Source organism: Rhipicephalus microplus, chromosome X (genome assembly GCF_043290135.1).
Source record: "Rhipicephalus microplus isolate Deutch F79 chromosome X, USDA_Rmic, whole genome shotgun sequence".
Classification (NCBI taxonomy): domain Eukaryota; kingdom Metazoa; phylum Arthropoda; class Arachnida; order Ixodida; family Ixodidae; genus Rhipicephalus; species Rhipicephalus microplus.
The window spans coordinates 169,673,912-169,689,880 of NC_134710.1; the positions used below are offsets into that span (position 1 = coordinate 169,673,912).

General features: G+C 42.1%; 1 long non-coding RNA gene across 1 annotated transcript; it reads right to left on the minus strand.

Moving 5' to 3' along the window:
* Positions 1 to 1,735: 1,735 nt before the first annotated feature.
* On the minus strand, positions 1,736 to 11,743 carry LOC142775862 (uncharacterized). Its single transcript, XR_012887102.1, has 2 exons — positions 11,414 to 11,743; positions 1,736 to 9,386 (listed from the first exon to the last, which is right to left on the minus strand). It is a non-coding gene; the product is annotated as an uncharacterized LOC142775862 (long non-coding RNA).
* Positions 11,744 to 15,969: the final 4,226 nt, after the last annotated feature.

Sequence of the window (15,969 nt, forward strand, 5' to 3'; positions counted from 1 at the left end):
CGGGCTCAGCAAGGACGTCCTATAATATAGCCAATTTTACTTCATTTCCTTTTTCTTGGCCCTTGAATGCCAAATTTACGTCTGTCCAGCAGTTAGCTTAGCCGTGTAAAGAAGACAGGATAGCAGCAACTAAAGCACCGAATGCAAGCTTTTTTGAGGCCCGCATAATGAATTACTTCGCGGCATCTCATTTAGAGCTTTAGTAGATTATTATAAAGAAACCCATGCCACTGAAAACATTCCTGTTTATTTTGACCCTAATATATATTATCTATCCGCTTAAGTTTGAATGCTCTCGTGGTCACCCCCTTAACTTGGCGTGAACCAAAATTAGCTTGGGGGTGAGATGGTTTGATGAATATGATGCCCTGGTCAAGACATTAATAATGCCACAATCCCGTCGCGTACGCCGTCAAACACTTCCCGCCAGACAGTTGCACATACGCACGGGCGGGTATGTGCCACTGGTATGCGGGTATGTGCCACAGGTGATAGACACTTAGTATCTACCCAGGAACGACGAGAACACGCATGGGCAATTTTAACGTGCGGGCGTTAAGAAATACCCGACATCGGTAGCGTCAACCCGACGAATGCAAAGAATAAAAGTCAGAGTCCCAGCTGGAATATAACCCAAACATTATGCGTGGCAATGAATCATTTTACCACACAGCTACGCCAGGTCTAGGAACTACTTTTCAAATAGACGATAATCTTCGTAAAACGTCAATAGTGGTAAAACCCAATTTTTTAAACATTGCATATGTACTCCTTTGATGTAGCCGTCACTTCGGGTTAACGTGAATTGTGGTTAGTTGCGATGCGCTGAAGTTGATTGATGCAGCAGTGTCCAGGTCCGGCATCCTCGCGAGCATCAGCGCTTCATATCAGCTTCCGGCGTTGCTAATACGCATGTTCTAGTTGGCATCGTTGCACAACTGCAATGAACTGGCAATATAAACATCTGCAAATCTTCAATGTATGTCTGTGCGTGCAACATTCGTACATATATTTAGCGCCATTTCATGACATGTTGCTCAATAAAAAAGTTGAAACATAGTCACCTTCCCTCCGCATGCTTTACATAATGTCGATTCCCAGGTACACTGTAAACCAAATTACACCCATATAGGTGTTTTATAGTGTCTATAACTCACACCCCTACACCCCACGAAATGGGTGTATCAAGCAGGACTACACCTATACCGTGGGGCGGATTTCCGAATTTACACCCTATGGCACAAACATTTTTTCGGGTGTAAAGACAAATGTACACCCAAGTGGCCTTAAGGGAGTGAGGGTGTAAAAGCGAATGTACACCCAAGTAATCTTAAGGGCGTAAGGGTGTAATATTGCTATGACACCCTAACACCCTTAAAAACAAAAGTAGTGTAGGGGTGTAATTGCTCGAACAGCAAAAAGGGTGTGGGGGTGTTCATGCTGAATAATGCCCCAACACCCATGCAAGAAATACCATAATTCGAAAGTTACCCCTTTCCAGTAGGCCCCTGTGGAAGCACGTGAAAGCTTACCCTTTAGCTAGACCTTTCATGTGCAGATGTCCTATTGTAGTGGCTCCTGCCACAGTGTGGTAATCCTGGCCCTAGCACAGCTTTTATGGTGCATATATGAAGCACGGCATATAAGGCTCTCACATATAACACGTAATCCTAGCTTAGTGCAAAGGCATCACTCAAAATGAGCTGCCACACATAACACAACGTTCACAAAGTCATGCCATTGTGCAAAACGAAATCAAGCTTTATTTTATTAGGCACAGAGCACATACAGGATTCAGAGACAAATTGTACTTTAATCAAAAGCCTTTTTCAATTGTGCAGAGCAGAATGCCATTTGCTACAAAAGAAGACCGGAAATCAGACGTCAATGGTACGGCATGGAGCTCTAACGACCAATGCATGCATATCAAAGTACAATAAAAGAGCCTTTATTTGCACTTAAAAATGAAGAACTAATTTTAACATGCTTCAATGCAGCACAAAAGCACAGTGCAGTGAAGCATACAAACAGCAGAAAGAGTAGTGCAATGCAGCATGCCTTATTTCTCCGATATACTGAAATAATATATCAATGCACACTACAATTACCACATTGATACGCCACAGTTTGCATGTGTTGTGGCATGCCTTATGCATATTATGCATTCTAATGAATGTAATGACAAAAACAGTCTTAAAATGGCATTTTCATTTCACAATAACCCTTGTGTGTTCAGACATTCAGAATACTGGAGAAACAATAATACAGGAGTGAAAACAATAGGCAAAATTACAATAGCTTAACAGTGTCACTAGATACTAACCACGCAGAATAATTGATTTAAAGATGTAAAATATCAAGCGCATCACATAATATGTCCCCCTGAAACAATGCAACATCAAAGAACATAAAATGGACACACAAAAGCAGGGTGAAAGAGTAACCACTTACAGCTAGCAGAGATGGAGCAGCCAAGCTATTATCTGGAGCAATATTTTGGAGCATCATATCTTGCTTTTCCAGGGAGAAAATTTAAATTTGGAGCAGGTTTCAGGAAAAACAAACACAGCATTTTTGAGCTTGAAATTTCAAATTTACAGCATTGATTGATATGTGCAGTTTAACGTCCCCAAACCACCATATGGTTATGAGAAACGTCGTAGTGGAGGGCTCCGGAAATTTTGAACACCTGGGGTTCTTTAACGTGCACCCAAATCTGAGCACACGGGCCTACAGCGTTTCTGCCTCCATCGGAAGTGCAGACACCGCAGCCATGATTCGATCCCACGACCTGGGGGTCAGCAGCTGAGTACCATAGCCCCTAGACCACCGCGGTGGGGCTCTAAATTTACAGTAGTACAACAAATTAGACTGAATCACACAAAAAAATATGTAGAATTTATTTGACATACGCTAATTCATTCAAAATACACGAGAGCGCAGCTATTTCAACAAAAGCACTCTTGAACTGTCCCACAGTGCAAACAATGCTATCCTCCCTATATACGAACGCTCCTCGACTCGAATCTCATCCTTCACTTGTACTAGCTGAGCACAGCGCCACCGCTTGTCTAAAAATGACGCTGCGTTTCTTGAGAATCGCAGCAGATTATCCCTGATATTGAGCGATTTGCTCTGCCTAGAGACTGCGCTGGAATCAATTTTCTCAAGTCAAGGTGAAGCATTTAGTGAAGGGACGTTCTAAAATACGGGTGTAAAACTCGCAGTAGCATTTGGCGAGCTTGTCAAACTGTTTGACAGGCGACCCAGAAATTCCAGATATTCGTAAAGGAGGAGCTCAAGGGGGTGGCGAAAAGAAAAAAAGTGGCATACGATTTTCTTTATCGTCGCTTAAGGCTGCAAAAACCTCATAAATCACTCTGAAAGACGGCCAGCACTTATACTAGTACTCGTTATTGAATGGCATCTGCATGGCAGAGTAATATAGGGAAAAAAATATTTTGTGTCCTGTGACAGCGAGCCACTTCCAAATCAAAAAGCACTTTTCCGCAGAGCGAAAGCGTACCCTGGCAAAAGCGACTTAAAAAGCGTTATGGACGTCATAGAAAGGGGGGGGGGGAGAACTTTCTTTTAAACCGTTCTACTCTTTTCTTTTACTGTGAGGTTAGAATATAGTCAATTAAAAGTTATAATTACGGTTCGCACATCTGTATTAGATTGGACGATGATGACCCCGCCTCGATGGTTTAGTCGCCAAAGTACTCAGCTGCATTTTTCATGCAGGCGGAAATGCTGTAGGCCCATTCCCTTAGATTTGGGTGCACAAGAACCCCAGGCGGCCGAAATTTCTGGAGCCCTCCCCTAAAGCGTCTCATAATCAAATGGTGGCTTTAGGACATTAAACTGCACACATCAATCAATTGGATGGTGATGCGCAAACTTAAGTTGAATAATGGATTTTATGTTTCTTGATAAAATTAACAATACTGAGGAATAATTGAGGCTGGTTGGGCATTTCATAATGGTTTTGTGCAAAATTAGGAAATTGTATCCAATTGACACAATTGGCACGGCTGCTGTTCTCTTGAACATGGAAATATGAATACGAAAATATCATGTAATATTGTGCTACAGACATTAAACATGTGCTGTAAATAGACATGAATGCCTGAATTGAATAGTCAATTTCACGTCGAAACCAGAACCGCACAAAGAAAACACATGGAGAGGACGGGTGCTCACTAGCAGCTGTTTGTACCATATATTCATGCTATACCATATATTCATAAGTACAACCTTAAAAAGGTGGCGAGTCGGCATGAAGTACTGATGGTGTTCGTGCCCCTAACAAACTAGCAAAATTGTGCCGGTGCATCGCTGAAAATCATGCTGAGCAGCTGAAAGGCTGTAAAAAGAAGCATGCGTGGCCATTCACGAAGTCTGCCACTGAAGTGGTTTACAAAATACCCCTATCGTGCACAAAGAGACATGTTAGCCAGACGACGAGGCGCTGTGTCAATGATCGAGCGAGGGAACACGCCCTTACGGCAAAGAATAACGACGGTGCCCGTTCAAGAGCGCATGTCACTTCATGTGGATTCACACCAAGAGCCATTTCGATGGGCTTTCACAAAAGAAAAGGGGTATCAATTGCGTTAGCAAAACTTCACTCATTATGTATGAGCTGGAAGCACGGTATCTAGCGATCATGTGTCCTATAGCGTGATTAGGTAAGGGACGGCCCGAGTAGGTTGCACAAGCGTTGACGAAAAGTGGGTTTATATCAGCCTGTTTCCTCAAGAAATCAACAATTGCAAATGAGTGCCCATTCCGTTTATGTGTTTTCTTCGTTTGTGTGGTCGTCATTTTGGCGCAAAATTGACTAATATTTAATGCAAACATGCACCAACTATCCCAACAGCGAGTTCTACTACATATTAATGCTGCTGCTGCACATGTAAACAACAATAGCACGTGCAGTTGCCTTAGAACTGTGAAAAAAAGCAGCACTATACAGTGCCTCAGAGGAGGCACTTTCAGTATATTTTTTGGTAAATAAAGGGCTTAATAAGCATAGGACCTTTTTTTGTGTTCATGACACGCTGTTAGGGTGATTTCATGCTAAACGCCCAGCCATTTTGGCGACCATCTCAAATGCATTCGAAAAATATTGTGCTGATTAACTGTATTGAAAGCAGTGAAACGGTAGGATATTTCGGAGAGAAAAAATGTTTGGTCACGTGGTTGCCTTCGAAACTTTCCGGGATGTCGTTTGGGTGTGTGTGAAAAAATTTATTTTAAAAGTACGTTCTATACCAAACTTGGTCTAGATGTTGAGTAAAGGTTCTTGTGTAAGGTGTTTGAAGCTCAGTAATATTATTGCAACTATACTGGCACATATGCTTCTAAGAATTTATCCAAAATGTGTTATGTTTGCAATTTCTTTATTGCAATACTGCAGTTTGTATGAATATCTGTGTAGTGAATACCTACTCCACGCAAGGCATATTCTGAGAAAAAATATTTGAGACCTATCAAGCTGGTAAACTTTATGAGAAAAAATCATAAATTCTACAAAATCGTAATTTTTTTCCATATTCAGATGCGATTTACGCCATGTGGTGGCTCAACTAAAAATAACCTTTATACATAAATTGAAAGCAAATGAACACTTCTTTTCATATACCATCATTGAATTTTTTGTTTTAAGGAAGAAAATATTTTTTAGCATTCCCATTGGTGCCTATCTTCCCATTTGGTCATACGACAGCTGCCGCCTTGAAATTTCCTATTTTCATCAATGGGAAAGTTCAAAACTTAATTTCTTCCTTAAAACAAAAAAATGTAATGATAACAATTGGCATACAAAAATACCTATTTTTTTCCTTTCGATTTAGGTTTGAAGGTCATATTTATTTGGACCACTCCATAGTGCAAATCGCGTCTCAATATAAACGAAAATGACAATTCTGCGAAATTCGTAATTTTTTCTCGTAATGTTTAGCAGCTTAAGAAGTCTCATAATATTATTTCCTCAAAATATACCTTTTGTGTAGTTAGTATTCATTAGTCAGACATTCATAGAAAGTGTAGTATTACAATAGAAAAAATACAAATATAACACATGTTGGCTAAGTTCTTGAAGGCGTAGTAGACGAAGAAAGTGCTAAACAGCGCAAATGACAAGAAAGAAAAGAAGAGACGAGAACAGAGCCCTGAACAAACAACCAAAGTTTATTGCAAACCAACTGCAATATACAGAAAACAGAATCTGCGCATAACCACGCACCATAAGCAGAATTGCACATACATGCACCATACGGCCTACCTTATCAACAACCGGTCATATAAGTGGACCCAGATAACTAACTTCACAGCAGTTAAAAAAATTGAGGGTGCACTAACACAGGAAGCACCAAGTTGTTGAATATAGAAAGCTTCACTAATCTCGTGCTCGCGCCGATTTTTATATCCCCCGTCATCAAACACTTGTCAAGAATTGGCTGTCAACAAGACTTATTACAATGGTCTACCAAGTGGCTGGGAAGGACACCTTTTAGAGAGTTAGCGTGCTCCCTCAACCGATCATTCATGCATCGCCCTGTTTGGCCAATGTCCACAAGTAAATAATATCTTGTAGAGAATCGCTAAAACACATTCAACATGGTGCATAGCGTGTTTCTTAGTGCATGCTTCTTTCTTAGGTCCTTCGCTGTTGACCCTGCGACATAGGCCAGCGAGCTTGTCGCGTGCGCAGAACGCAACTCTTACACCTATTTTTCCAGCGACCTTCTTTAGCCTATGGGAAACTTCGTGTACGTAGGGAATAACAGCCTTGCTAGAATGAGGCTTGTTGAGTTAGCTCTTGCTTTGTGTCTTATCAGGCAATCTTAGTGACGTTAGGAGAGTCTCGGCAATAGAAGTTAGCAGGGGATTATAAAAGCCTGCTTGTTGAAGGCAGTGAACTTAGAACGAGAAACTGCACTCTATCTGGCGGTGACAAGAGTCAGAATCGCCTTTAGGCAGGAAAAAGCGATGCTTCGCTTGACTAGCTTAGAATTGGGTGACGTAAAAAGAAGAAGGCTTTTCCTTGAGCAAGGTTCGTACCGCTAATATACATGGTCAACCAAAAAAGCATTTCGAAGTCCAGGCATCGTAACTTGTCGTCATGAATTAAACTCCGACTTTAATTCCAGTTGCATCATTTCACGCCGAAAAATTTCAAATATCTCACCGGTGCAGATGTGTGCAATGGCTCAAGTTTAGCACCGGTTCTTTGTGACTTTTTACTCGCGCGGTATGAAAGAAGTCTCATGGCTAACTTTGATCACACGAGTACAGTTAAAGTGTTCGACTACGTTGACGACTTTTTAGTGTTTTACCGCATCGATCAATCTGACCCTCGGCGAACCACCGATGAGATATTTGTCGTTTTCGGGTGTGAAATGAAGAAACTAGAAATAACGTCGGAGTTTATTTCTGACGACAAGCTACGATGTCTAGAATTAGAAATGGTTTTTTTTGTTGATCATGTATGTTGACGGTACGAGTCATGCTCAAGAAAGAACCTCCCTTTTACGTCCGCCCATTCTAAGCTGGTCAAGTGAAGCATCGCTTTTTCCTGCCTAAAGGCAATTTTAACTGGCTCTTGTCACCGCCTGATAGAGTGCAGTTTCTCGCTCCAAGTTCACTGCCTTCAACAAGGAGGCTTTTCTAATCCCGAGCTAACTTCCATTGCCGAGACTCTCCTAACGTCACTAAGAGTGCCTGATAAGAGACAAAGCAACAGCTAACTCAACAAGCCTCATTCTAGCAAGGCTGTTATTCCCTACATACACGAAGTTTCCCAAAGGCTAAAGAAGGTCACTGGCAAAATAGGTGTAAGAGTTGTGTTCTGCACACGCGATAAACTCGCTGGGCTATGTCACAGGGTCAACGGCGAAGGACCTAAGAAAGAAGAATGCACTAAGAAACACGCTACGTGCCATCTTGAATGTGTTTTAGCGATTCTCTACAAGATATTTTTTTTTTACTTTTGGGCATGGTTACATTGGCCAAGCAGGGCGATGCATGAATGATCGGTTGAGGGAGCACGCTAACTCTCTAAAAGGTTTCCTTCCCAGCCACTTGGCAGACCATTGTAATAAGTCTTGTTGTCAGCCAATTCTTGACAAGTGTTTGATCACGGGGGATATAAAAATCGGCGCGAGCACAAGATTAGTGAAGCTTTCTATATTCAACAACTTGGTGCTTCCTGTGTTAGTGTAGCCTCAATTTTTCTTAACTGCTGTGAAGTTGGTTATCTTGGGTCCATTTACATGACCGGTTGTTGATAAGGTAGGCCGTATGGTGCATGTATGTGCGATTCTGCTTATGGTGCGTGGTTATGCGCAGATTCTGTTTTCTATATATTGCAGTTGGTTTGCAATAAACTTTGATTGTTTGTTCAGGGCTCTGTTCTCGTTTCTTCTTTCCCTTCTTGTCGTTTGCGCTGTTAAGCACTTTCTTTGTCTACCATAAAGCACCAACCAGTCGTATCAAGCACATTGTTAGTCTTGGAGGCGTATGTGCCAGTGAAATTGCACTAATATTACTGCGCTTCAAACACTTTACACATGAACTTGTACTTAACATGTAGACAAATTTTGGTATCGAAGCAAGGAGCAGCACTTTTAAACTACCTTCCCACAAACCACACTGAAACGACATTCCAGTAAGTTATCCCGGCTGCGGCGGCTGCATTTCCGATGGAGGCGGAAATGAAGGAGGCCCGTGTGCTCAGATTTGGGTGCACGTTAAAGAACCCCAGGTGGTCTAAATTTCCGGAGCCCTCCACTACGGCGTCTCTCATAATCATATGGTGGTTTTGGGACGTTAAACCACACATATCAATCATTCCAGTAAGTTCAGAAGGCAACTACGTGACAGAAAATTTTTTTCTTTCGAAATTATTTTACTGTTTCACTGTTTTCAATGCAGTAAATCATCACAATTTTTTTAATACATTTGAGATTGTCGCTAAAACAGCTGGGATGTTTGGCGTGGATTGACCCATTAGTGGATCAATCTTTTAAGCTGGAGACATCTAGGCCATCTCCAGTTTATCATAGAACTCTAACATTATGCATTGTACACAGTTTTCTACACGCACTGCTGTTGATCTGATGGCAAACTGATACTTATATTGGAAATATAAATAGGTATATAGGACACATAGCTTGAGATGAAGCCTTTCCCATCAGAAAAATGTTCCTAAAATGTACAAGATATTTGGTGCACCCTATGAGTAGCGTCCACCACTGCTGCGACCCTTTGAGTGAGGTCGTGAGCCCGGAACAGCTGCTTTCAGGTTGTGATGAAGAGTGCACTGCATTGTCAGCACCCAGTCCATCGTAGAAGACGTAGTGTGCTTTCCTTTCAACATTCTGCATGTAAGAGATGCACAACATTCCACTAAGCATTTAAAAAATACTGGGAACAATCAGAACCTCATTATGATGTGTCATATAATAAAAAGCTCCAGCTTCCCCACTTTCAGCTTTACCACTATTCACTTTTACGTTTACAAGCATCTGTGCATATTAGTGTACGAATGCAAGTGCCATGTTTGAGTATAGACCATGGTGGTGGTGAAAAAGTGCTTCTCTCTTGAATCATGCACCTACCAAGAAGCTTGAAATATACTGGGAAGCTCAAATTTCAGGGTTTATACCAAGTTTTCTTGCTAAGCTAGAATACCCTAACCAATAGGCCACTACAATGGGTGATACAAAAAATTATATAAACCCATTCAGACAGAAAAGTAGCAATATTTATCATTTACTTTGAAGGATCGTTGTGTAGACATGTACACATCACAGATGTACAATCTACTGTGTGAAAATAGTGTAAAACATCGAGCAAGCCCCAATATGGAAGGATCAACAGCACTTACAATATGACAACTGCTGCTGGAAACACAGCACTGTGTATTTGTGGAAGCTCACCTCTAAATTTCTTCTCCAGTTACATAAATTTGGTATACTCGATAATTATATGTCTTTCACAGGTTGCTTATTGGTCAACAAAATGATTACTTTTGGCCACGAGTAAAACTGACTACTTTCAAAAATAAATAAGACGTGCTAATCCTATTCTTCGAGTGCATGCATAAGCAGCTCATTCGCAGTTGAATTTTTTTAATTCATAAAAACAGCCATGCAACAGATAATGTATCACAAGTAAGTTAAATATATGCTCAATAAGCTCTGAACTGTTGGACCATAAATATGTGTAATTTAAAAAATGCACGACATATTGGAGAAGTAGCTAACAGGAATATATGCATGGAGGGCTTATTAGTTGGATCAGTGTGTTTACAATCGTAAGGATGAAACCTGCACAGACGAAATGCATGAAACAGACAAGAGCTGTTAGGTCTGCCTGCTTTCATTTACAGCCACCTGTGTCGCCATCCTCATTTTGTTTTTCGCGAGCGTGTTCTTTAGTGGCTAACTATGCCTACACCATTATCATCTGTGCTGTATCAGTCTAACTGAAAGTTTTGTGTGCGTGTTTGTTGGTACACTTTGGCTAAGCTTTCATATGTAACCACAGCGCAAAACCCTACACCAAAATATACAGAAATATTCTATTCTACAATATTCTATTTGCCGCAGTACAATGGTGCAAAAATGCAAAAAGATGTGTGCATTTGAGTGTGGCTGTTCAATCCCTTATTAAAGCAGATCAATATTTCTATATCCTGATTATTTACGATACACTAGTATAAATATAAACAAACCTAGCAAGGCATAAAAAGCGCGAATCACTGATTAAACAAGGTACATATAAATTCTTTGGTTAGCTGCACGATTTTTAACAAAACACGTCACGCCGCTGCAAAGCGCAGGCATCAAAGGGGTAATGATACAAAGTTTAAGTATTTTTCAATTGTTGCTTTAAATAGCGTATTTACTCGCATTAAAAACGCACCCCTATCTTCAGTCATTGAAATCTGGATTTTTTTTTCTCCCGCGTAATAAACGCGCCCCATTTGTCCACTGCAGTCCCGCTAACTGACAACTGGCGCCTCTTTTACCGTTGATCTGCTTCGTTTTTATTATTATTATTATTATTATTATTATTATTATTATTATGTAATTTCTTTCGCCCACCTCGGCTCGCTCAGCCCCCCCCCCCCTTTGTTTTCTCACCCGCTGCCGAATGCCGTAAGGTTTATCTGCGCGGGGCACATCCCCCCGTTTTCTTTAACCATGCCCCAAAGCGAGGTTCACGAACACTGCGACTGTTGAGACATCGCAGCTGATAAGCACACAGCGAGCGAAGGTCACGAAACTACCGGCGCCAAGAGACGGTCGCTTCCTGCAATTACGAGTATCGCGGGCAAATCGGGAGTTGGCAGGCAGGCACGCACTTCTGCACTTCGTTGTTCGCATGCACGAAAGCTTACCTTTTCAGCAATAGCACGAAATCCAAAAGCGTTCTCCATGTAGCTCCCAGCGTACAGTCCGTTGATTGCTTGATCGGAAACACTCTGCTTGCGGCGTGCACAAGCTTCAACGAAAGCCGTTGACAGAGGACACACACTCCGCCGCACCGAAGTTGTTCTGTACTTGCCCACACGCCACAGATTGCAGTGACACGTACTTTATCTACTGTAAGCGCGAGTTAAACTGTGCAAGCCGTATAAGTACGCGTCCCTGACAAAGCAAGTGAATAGTAAAATAATAAACCACCGTCAGCCTGCAGCAAACACGCACACGACATGTTAACACCCAATTCAAAGTCTGCCTGTTGACGATGGCGATGCGCAGTTGCCCCGAGACCTCAAAACCGAAACCGAAACACATAGCAGTACCGTTTTATGATATAATTTCCAAGCTATGTCAAGCCTCCAAGATATAGTGTAATATTTCATGCTTGACAACATATTTATTTGCTAGCAGAGCTTCAAAGTCTTTTTTTTTTTTTTGCCACTGACGTAAGCAGGCGGCAAATGCGTAGCCTTCGTAATGTACATTTTTTTCCCCGGGTGAGGCGTTATTGCGGCGTTGTTTCGACATTTCGGAGTCAAAATTTGTTACTTGCGGAACATAGATATAAATAAAAAGTTAGGGAAGGGTGGCAAGGAGGTTGTTCCATATTTGACACATCTCCCACCCTTTTTTATGTTCGTTTGAGGAGATTTTTTTAATTCAAAATGGGGCAAATCTAGAACCGAAACAAGCTCAACTAACGCTGCCTTGACATATACATACTATCAACGTTCTTCTAGAACAGTAATATTTATAAGTAATGTTTTAATATTACTGTTTTAGAGGAAACGTGAACGTATGTATGAGCCAATTGAGTGTCATTTGAGCTACTTTCGGGTCAGGATTTGGCCCATTTCGCAAAAAAAAAGAAAGCTTGCGATTCGGATCCGCACGTATGCAACTACAGGCAAAAATTTACATACAAATTGCGTCAGGTCCCCTTTTTTCCTCTTTCTGTTCCCTTGCACGCATAAATCCTAGCAACACCCCTGCTGTGCTATTAGCTTCTTTTAAATAACACTCTGCCACTCAGCAAGAACTGGGGGCTATGCTTTTTTTACCGACAAAGTATGAAGGACGCTTGCTTTTATTTCAAGTCTTAAATTTTGTGTGAGCATACCAATGTGCGATTATCAGTGCACTGTAACGCGACAGTAATAACTGTCAATTACAATGCTGCAATTAGTCAACTACTCTCCATCTTTGTGGCACGGGTACATTGCGCTAGTGTTGTCTACGATCGTTCACGTGTATATTATACGACGCGCAAGCGTGCATATCAAGTAAATATAAAAAGAGCACTAAGTGCCCACAGAGTGGTGCGACCCATTGGAAGAGTTCACCCGTGCTTAGCGTATGTGCGCCAAGCTTGTCCTGCGGCGCAGCATGCGTGCACAGCAGCTGCATCAGAGTAAGCTTAGCCTGTTAGTTGTAAACATGCCTAGTTCCGTGGCAATGCGAATACTACAAACATTCAATTTGAACTGATCCATTTTCATAGATCTAAATATAACTCACTGAATAAATCAGGGACCTGTGTATTGATGCGAAATACTTCAGTGTGAGGAAATATATGGACCCCTATTGTAAAAAATTGGCCCCGTATCTCCATGTTTCTGCAAATGTCGTCAAAAGACGATAGTCTTTCGTGTGGAGAGAGTGAACAGGACATTTATTTGGTGTTCTGCGCAAGAAACTCGGTGAGTGGTATTCTGTAGGCACTGCGTTTGAGTGCCTCGAGCGTACAGCGAAGGCGAAAAAGAACATCAAATCATGTCGCACGTGAGACATGAGCGCCATCTGGCAGTCTTCCTACAAAACAAAGCGTGTGGCTTTGAGAGGGGTGTGCGCGCCCATCTCAGAGGTGATAAGGTGTAGAACGCAAGGCGACGGGTAGATTCCACCACCTTAGCAAAGCGTTGGAAACACTCCCTGTTCCGTGCAAGCATTGCATGGTCAGCGCAGCGTGATAAGCGCTACGGCCCTTAATATTACTAATGTATGCTTTTTCTAGTAAAAGACGCACATGCAGAATATATACGTGTTGTTATGGTGCCACAGACATGCGCAATGATGGCTTTTTAATTGACGATTGCACAAGAATGAACGCTCAATCTTGAGCAACACTGGTGGGCGCTGCGGATGAGGTCGGCCATTTCAAGTACCAGATGCCGTATAGAGTGGAAAAACAGACAAATGTACAGGCAGACAGACAGACAGACAGACAAACAGACAGACAGGCAGACCAGATTTTTTGCGTTGAAGGTCCCCAAAAAAGACTATCGTCTTTAATAAATCAGGACCTCTGGTACAAAAAACTTAGTGTGATTTCAAATGAGAAAGCGCGCACGATAGCCTGTCGAAAACCGTGTGTAATCGTTTCATGTTATGTTTAAGTGCAACATAATCTCTTTTACTGATGTCTCTGTGAGAATTAGGGAAGAATGGACATAAGCGGCAGCAAAATATTTTTAGTAGGGATCCCAAAAAGTTAACCCATGAATTATGTCATTGAACATGTGAGGAATCTTCTGAATATAGTAAATAGGGGGTGGTTTAATAAATATAATACATAGCACGATATATTTTGGCGAATGAATTATGGGAAATGAAAATGAATGCCACAACATCAATCTTTTCACCAGACCTTTGGCATGTGGTTTGATTGCATCCGTTGAGATGTGATATGTATTGATGCTCTAAACTATATACATATATGATAGGTGTAACGTTCAAGGAAACACCCTTGGGTGTAATTTGCTAACATATACCTATAGTACACCTAAAAATGACAAATGGGTGTACAAAAGGTGGAATTGCAGAACTTACACCCGTGCGGATAAGTTTGGCAGAAATAATAGGTGTAAGATGGGTGATTTATTGAAAAATGCACCCTTAAGGGTGTGAAATGATTTGCAGTGTACGTGGGATCTCCCGAATTTTATTTATTTATTTTTGTGCTCCGGAAGTCAGGACGAGAGCCTAAGTTTTCGGCATACATTTACACCTCGTAGGAACATCTGTATGCGCTGTGAGAACGAAGGAACTGCTGGAGATGGTGTTTGCCCTGGCGGAGCATGTAATGCAGATACCTTTGAGAGAGAGAGAAACGGAAGCTATGAGTGAAACCTGAAGTGGAGTGGTACGTTAAGTGAACTACAGTATAAACAATAACTGTCTGATATATTTCCGCACTCCCGATTTTCATTAGGTTATATGGCGGTTTTAACCAAAGACTTCGCCGCTGGCTGCTTCATATATAACCTGTGGCGGGGATCGAAACTGGGAACACGAATGAGCGAAAAGATAACACGCGTGCTGTCGGGCACTCGAATAGGAAGGAGGAGGAGGAAAGACGGGGAGGCCAATAGGAAGGAATAACAACAAGAGCAGGGAGGTGAACCAGGCACATTTCCGGTGGAGGCGGAAATGTTGTAGGCCCGTGTGCTCAGATTTGGGCGCACGTTAAAGAACCCCAGGTGGTCGAAATTTCCGGAGCCCTCCACTACGGCGTCTCTCATAATCATATGGTGGTTTTGCGACGATAAACCCCACAAATCAATCAATGAACCAGGCACATGTCCGGTTTGCTGTCCTACGCTGAGGGAAAGGGGAGTGTAAAGATGAGAGAGAGGAAAGATAAGGGAAAGAGAGGAGAAATTGTCAGTACGTGGGCTGACGAGTATATAGGTGGCGGTGGTACTGCGCAATAGTCAAAGGCGTTCACAAACACCCGTAGTCCTCAGAAAGAGCACGAGCGCTTTGATTGCCGTGTGAGCCGATGAAAGGCGAGGACAGTGCTCCCATCTGCACAGAGAGTGGCCGATCATCCAATTGTCGGAACGTGTCAGAAAGTTTTTTGGCTCTCAGAGGCAGATCGAGGGCAACGGCATAGCGTATGGTCGATGTTTCCTTCGCTGCATCATACGTGGAATTCCGCATTGGGACCAGTAAGTAAGGGCCATCGGAGTATGCGGTAACTATGTTACATTGGGTTAGATATGGAATTTGTGTTTACTTGATGCATCAAATACTCACTATAGCAAGAAACTATTCTGACGTGCAGGTGCTTATTGGTGTCGGCATTCTGCTAGCTGGTTTGCTCGACAATGCCCTGCCGCCTGCTCTGAGACTGGTTTTGCTGTGGTGGAGCTCAAGGCATCGACTCCTAACCACAAAATGCAGAATTCAAACGTGGGCGGAATACAAAAAGAAACAAAGACAACAACGACGCTTCTCTATTTCGGTGCACGTTGAAAAATGACAATTACCTGTCACTCCTTTTTAGTCCTGACTTGCCACATATACGACACTCGTTCAAAATGTACTTTAATTCTCTATAAATAAGACACCACTCCCAGATAATGTAGTCGAGAGTTCGACGGAATGCCGTCTGGTCAGGTAAAGGCATTGTTGAATAAAACAGGTCACTGACCAATGTCAAACAAAACAAGACGTTTCGGGACCCGTA